The 5,828-nt window shown below is 38.9% G+C and overlaps 1 protein-coding gene across 2 annotated transcripts in view; it reads left to right on the top strand.

Annotated features, from left to right (window-relative positions):
* Positions 1-893: 893 nt before the first annotated feature.
* Positions 894-5,828, top strand: part of stmn4 (stathmin-like 4) — a 24,838-nt gene continuing 19,903 nt past the window's right edge. Inside the window, exon 1 of one of the 2 annotated variants that reach the window (XM_014027299.1) lies at positions 894-997. The gene's annotated coding sequence lies outside the window, so the exon portion shown is untranslated. Of the gene's footprint in view, positions 998-2,977; positions 3,142-5,828 lie in introns of those variants that run through there. The other variant, XM_014027300.1, reaches the window with a different exon arrangement.

Below are 5,828 nucleotides of genomic sequence, written 5' to 3'. Positions count from 1 at the left end.
CTGCCATAGGTTACTGCTAAATCCTTTCTCTGAGAATGTATAACTCGTGGTTTATGTTTTATATATCTGAACCTTATTTTTGACCAATTTCTAAGTAACAAAGCTAACAGCTCCATACAAAATAACGAGAGTGAGGCTAACACAAGACAAGCATGTCCAGTTTTCTGACATTTGGAAGACTCACACATAACTGTCATCCATGCAGAACTGAACAATTCCCTGAACAGGGTGCAAGGGCATTTGTGTTAAGGTCATCACTCACTGTTTTGATTGACTGTCAGATGATCTGGCAACTGCCTGATAACACCATTGCTCCAGTCATGATGCCATCAGCTTATGTTCTGTGGTGCTCGGTCTAGATGTGTCAGCTTCTTGTAAATCAAATCATTTACACCACTGCTCTGCATGTGGACTAGATTAAAAACTGAACTATTAAATGTCATCTGCAGACAGAACTTATGGACATCCTGTATGAAGGAAAAGATGTGACTAACGAGGTTTTGTTGTTTTTGTTTTAGCTGTTTGTGTTCTAATAATCCTGCCATACATTACAAAAGGATTTCATTTTGTTCTCATATTTACAGGTAATATCTGAATAATTTAGAGTCTGCTGTGCCTTTTAGATAAGTCTCTGCTGGAACATGCTCACACACACATTCCCTGTACCACCTCCCTCTACATTATACATCCACGTGTACAATCCCACCCTCCTGCAGCATGTAATAAAATACTGACTCTACCACCCACCCTGCAATACAACACAAAACAATGCCCCCCTCCTCCATCTTTTCACCTTGCTTCTATTGGCTGAGAGGCCTGGATGCTGGCAGAGCCACGGACCAATAAGGCATCTCCATGGTGATGTCATGGAGGCAGCATTGATGCTGTTGCTGATGCTGTTGCCCGGCGCCTGCATCCACACAGCCAGACGGAGGTAAACCGCAGCGAAACCATCCACCTCCACCAGCAGAAACGACAGGGACAGCCCGGCAGGGGGGTAAGTTTCTGCATCCTACCTGCACCCCAGCTGCTCGTATCTGGATCCTGCTTGGTTCATTTTGTGTTTTCAGTGCTGAGCTTCTTAAAATAAATGGTTGCTGCCTGAAAGTGTGTCGGTGGGGTGTAACAGGGCGAGGGTGGGGAGGTTCGTGCTGCAGTGGTTATGATGGAGATGGAGGAGGCAGAAAGGCGAAGAGGACTTAGTGTCAGGATGATCAGAAGTGTAACCTCATCATTCATTATTGATCCTCCATTAGTGTGAACATGGCTTTGCTTCGGCTTTCAGAGTGAAGGGGGAGGGAAATGAGGGGATACGCATGTGCTGAGACAGTGATGTGAAAAATGAAAATGTGATTAACAACAACAAAAAAGTTCTGCRTAGACGGACGGGTAAGAGCCTGAAAGTTTTAGAATTTGTGTARCATGGCCTGAGTGCTAACATTTTACAGAAAAATGGGCAGTTCATTCAAAAAAAATGTTGGTAAAACATCATAATCTTTCTTAAAATGCCTCCTAAAAGTACAAAATTTAAAGACTGTGAATGTTTTTCTCTATAGTACGTACAAATAAAAACTTCATTGAGTAGCTGACAGTGCCTCTGCTTCCAGGAGACACTGTCAAATAATCAGGTGTGCAAACACAACTTTATTTAATTTGAAATCGGAATATAATAAAAATTTTCTTTAAATAAAATTTCAAAGGCTGATCCAATAAAATGAAAAAGGCAATAGGAAAGGTTTTCCATTTTTTAAATAAAATATTTCCATTTTTAAAGCAGAGGTTTAATGCTTTCATTTAAAGTGTCATCTTGCCCTTATTTTTAACCTTTAAAAATGTTATTTTACCCAAAACATCATCTAGCTCTCTGCAGATATGAAGCAACAGCAATAAAGCATGGAGTATGGTGGGTGTGGCATGGACCTTTACCTAGCATATGTACTGAAATAGTGATTTCAAAATAGTTTTAAAATTTTATTCATAATTTTTTTTATTCAGGCACTGAATCTACTTGTCATATTTTATATTTTACATCAATAATTGTTTAGAAGAAATCCAGCCACTCCCCTTTTCAACAGGCATTTCCTCCATTTTTTATTTTCATCCAATACATTAAAAAAACTATGTAAAAATATTAAATTATATTTTTAGAGCAACTGTGCATTCTTAGTTTTAAAACATACCATTTTTTTGAGACTTTTACATTAAAAAAATTAACATTTTGTCAAGATGAGGGGCAGTTATCTCTGGAGACAACCAAATCAATGAATATCAACAAGTTCCTTTGATAAAACCAAGGCATAATTTCTCATCTAAATGATGTTCTTTGTTGTGTGTTTTTACAAGATCCTTTTACTTTGTATGTGATCAAACAAACATGAAACAGAGCTCTTGATCCAGCAGGAAGCTGTGTATTAATTTGCAACCTGGGTGGTTTCACAAGATAAGATGCAGCTGCATCTTATCTTGTGGGTGTGTCTGTGTGCATTTTAATAGGTGTGTGCAAACATGTGTGTCCTTGTGTGTTTGTTTGTCCCATAGGGCAGTGGTTGTCAATCCTGGTCCTCAAGGACCCCTGTCCTGCATGTTTTAATTGTGTCCCTGCTGTGGCACACCTGATTTAAATGAACGAGTGATTGATTGGCTTCTGCAGAACCTAAATGGCTACTGAAGAGCAGGAAAAGAACTCAAACATGCAGGATAGGGGTCCTTGAGAACCAGGACTGAGAACATGGGAAGTCACTTTAGGACACTTTGTTTCATGATAGAGAAATAATGACTCTTTCTTTTTGTGTGTTAGTGATGTGGAGACAGATGAAAACAGTTAGCTTTGTCCAATTAGTTAGCCTGGCTGGAAACAGATAGAAACTGTTAGCTTAGCTCAAGCTAACCTCGCTAAAGCTATAGGTAATTTACCTTAGGTCAGGTGTCTTCAACGTTTTTCACTCTAGGATCCCTAAACTGGTGGAGAGACAGAGCAAGGATCCCCTATAGGAATATACTGATAACTGTTCTCATAAGGACGTGCACTGTTGTTATAGGCTCTCAGCCATCTGACAGAGAAAACACACCAGCAGGGCCACGTGACCTGTCCAGTATGGATAGGGGGAGGTCCTTCTCTTTGCATGCAAAACGCATGGAGCTGTGAGTAAAGCAGAGTTCAGCTGATTGTGTGCTTTTCTGACTGAAATACATTTTGATGCTTCCATTTATCAATTTGATACACATTGCATTTATGCTATACGTTTAAAGACATAACTSTGGGGGGGATATTTTCAAAAGCCTGCCCAAAAATTTCAAGAGCCCCCTGCTCCTTGACCCCATCGTTGAAGACCTCTGCTTGACCTTTGCTAGTCTGACAAACAAAACATAATAATTTTACAAATGCCACAAATCTTTGTGCATTTGTGTAAGTAAAATAAAGTGGGGGGGAATGTCACAAAGCTGTCTAAAATGTTAACTTAGTACTTAGCAAGTATACTTGCAGAAAACAACCCTACCGCTAGGATGACCAGACAGCCCCGGTTTCTGAGGAAATTTCCGACCTGTCACCAGTTAAAGTTGTCCTCAGAAATATCCCAGATTTTAGCATTTAATGATTGAGGAAAAATGCTGCATTGTAGACTGTTTTTACAGTAGRCATGTTGAACAGCTTTTGCTTCACTGTTAACATTAGGCCTACACAGTAGAGGAAGAACCAAGCCCACCACCTTTAAAAAAGAATGTGTGGCTCCAAGGGACGCTGGGCAACTTGATAGAAGTTATATGTCACTCACTCCACAGCATTAACATGAAGAGGCGTTCCTCATTCTTGTTTCAAATTAAATATGTTGTTAACTATTATAATTAGACAACCTTACTTCTAAAGATTAAAAATAATATAAAAGACAAAACTATTTATGTAAATTAACAGTAAGATTTAGAACATTGTCCAAGGGGCACCACCTGAAATCTTGAGCCTGTTTTGCTGCGCTTGGCTGCTAGCTACTAGCAAAGTTTCTACAATGCAAAAATAAGGAATTCGTAATTGACCCACTTTTTAATTCCTGTTGATATTGGGGGGAGGGGTTTATGTATTCCAGGCACATGGTTCAATTCTATACAACAATCAAGTAACAATGTTACTATCAGTTGTTACGAAAAAGCTGCATTTATAAAAAAAAATTGACTTTGCATCGAAACACCTTGAAACTGGACTCTGTCTCTTTAAGAACCTACTTTTTCCCTATCAGCATATTTTTCAAATAATGCTTCAGCAGAGGGGTCCTTTGTGGGTCAGGAGCTTGGCTGCAGACTGACCTCCAGGGAGGTGCTATAGCCTCCTTTTGCGTTATCTCGCAATATTGTTTTGCGTTCCCACGCAAAAGTTTGATTTGTATATGAACTGAATTAAATCAGACTTTAATTTTGAAATATCCGGTTACCAAAACCAGATGTGTTGCCACAAGTTCGAGAAATTGACATTGATGTTGCGTGGCTGCACTGTGTTAAAATATTGGCATATGACACACTTCCATGCGTGTTTGTGTGATATATTCATTCTGAAGCTGAATTAAAGTAGTAGGCTAACTCGCTAATGGTAAACACGTGAGTTTGTTAATAAACCAGCAGGCACAACAGTAATAAACGACTTTTGCAAGGGAACGCAAAAGGTATTGCGAGGTAACGCAATATTTTTGCGTGGGAACGCAAAAAGAAAAAAATCCCCCATGTCCCCTCGCGGGCTCAGTACATTTACAACTTTAACTTTGTAAGGCATGCAAATAACATTGTTTTACAACTGAAGCAAAGTACAATGTCAGTAAACATAAAGTCCTCATTTGAGGACATTGGGACTATAATTTTGTTAATAATTGTGCCATGACGTTGGATAAACCTGCAAATATTTAGAAGAGCTTACAAATGTAAGTGTAAGTGGTATATTTGGTCACAAATTTTTGTTAAACAAATCTGGAAATATTTAKAACAGTTCACAAATAGGTCTTGCAAGTGGAACATTTGTCCTACCATTAATTATATCAAGGATTTTCTGGTCATATGCTCTGTGATTTCCTGACGTTATGTCACATAATATGTTTTTCAACTGAAGAGCAATCTGAAAGTTTGTTGATTATGATGATGCGTTTCAGTAATCCTGCTCTGGTCAACAGCTAGCTGTTTTATTGCCAAAATAACTAGGAAAATTGAACCACCATGAAGTTTCTCTATGGTAATTGCTTAGGTATTACTCAAAAAGAGTGACATTTTGAGACCTGGTGTCCTCATATAAAGACATTATATTTTTGCTCAAACTACTTCCTGTACCATGACAGAGTCTAGTTAATATACTTATTAGGTCCTACTTATCCCATGTCTCTTAGAGAAAATAAAATGCACATCCAGGAAAAGCTTGGGTATCAGAAGGTTAGGGGCTGCTTTGTACCWGCAAGCACCACATGGCTCCCACACTGAAGATTCAAGGGTTTCTCAAACCTGTACGAATGAATCAAAGCAACACTCTAGGTATGTTTTTGATGAGGTAATAGCAACATAACATGAAATTTCAAAAAAACCAATCTTTCATACCCCGCCCCCCCCCCCCCAAAAAAATAAAAAAATAAAAGCTGGAAATGTCCTCAAATTTAATTTCAGAAATCAAACAAACAGAATCATTCTAAATGATAAAATTTTGATATTGGAAGATTTAAATATTTTGGTCTTATCAGGCCATGGATTTGTCTCGTTGGGTTGGTAAGGGCTGTCAGGTCCTTGTACGACCGGTGTCAGAGTCTGGTTCGCATTGCCGGCAGTAAGTCGGGCTCGTTTCCGGTGAGAGTTGGACTCCGCCAAGG

Source organism: Austrofundulus limnaeus, unplaced genomic scaffold (genome assembly GCF_001266775.1).
Source record: "Austrofundulus limnaeus strain Quisiro unplaced genomic scaffold, Austrofundulus_limnaeus-1.0 Scaffold632, whole genome shotgun sequence".
Classification (NCBI taxonomy): Eukaryota; Metazoa; Chordata; class Actinopteri; order Cyprinodontiformes; family Rivulidae; genus Austrofundulus; species Austrofundulus limnaeus.
This window is presented reverse-complemented; position numbering and strand designations above follow the sequence as displayed.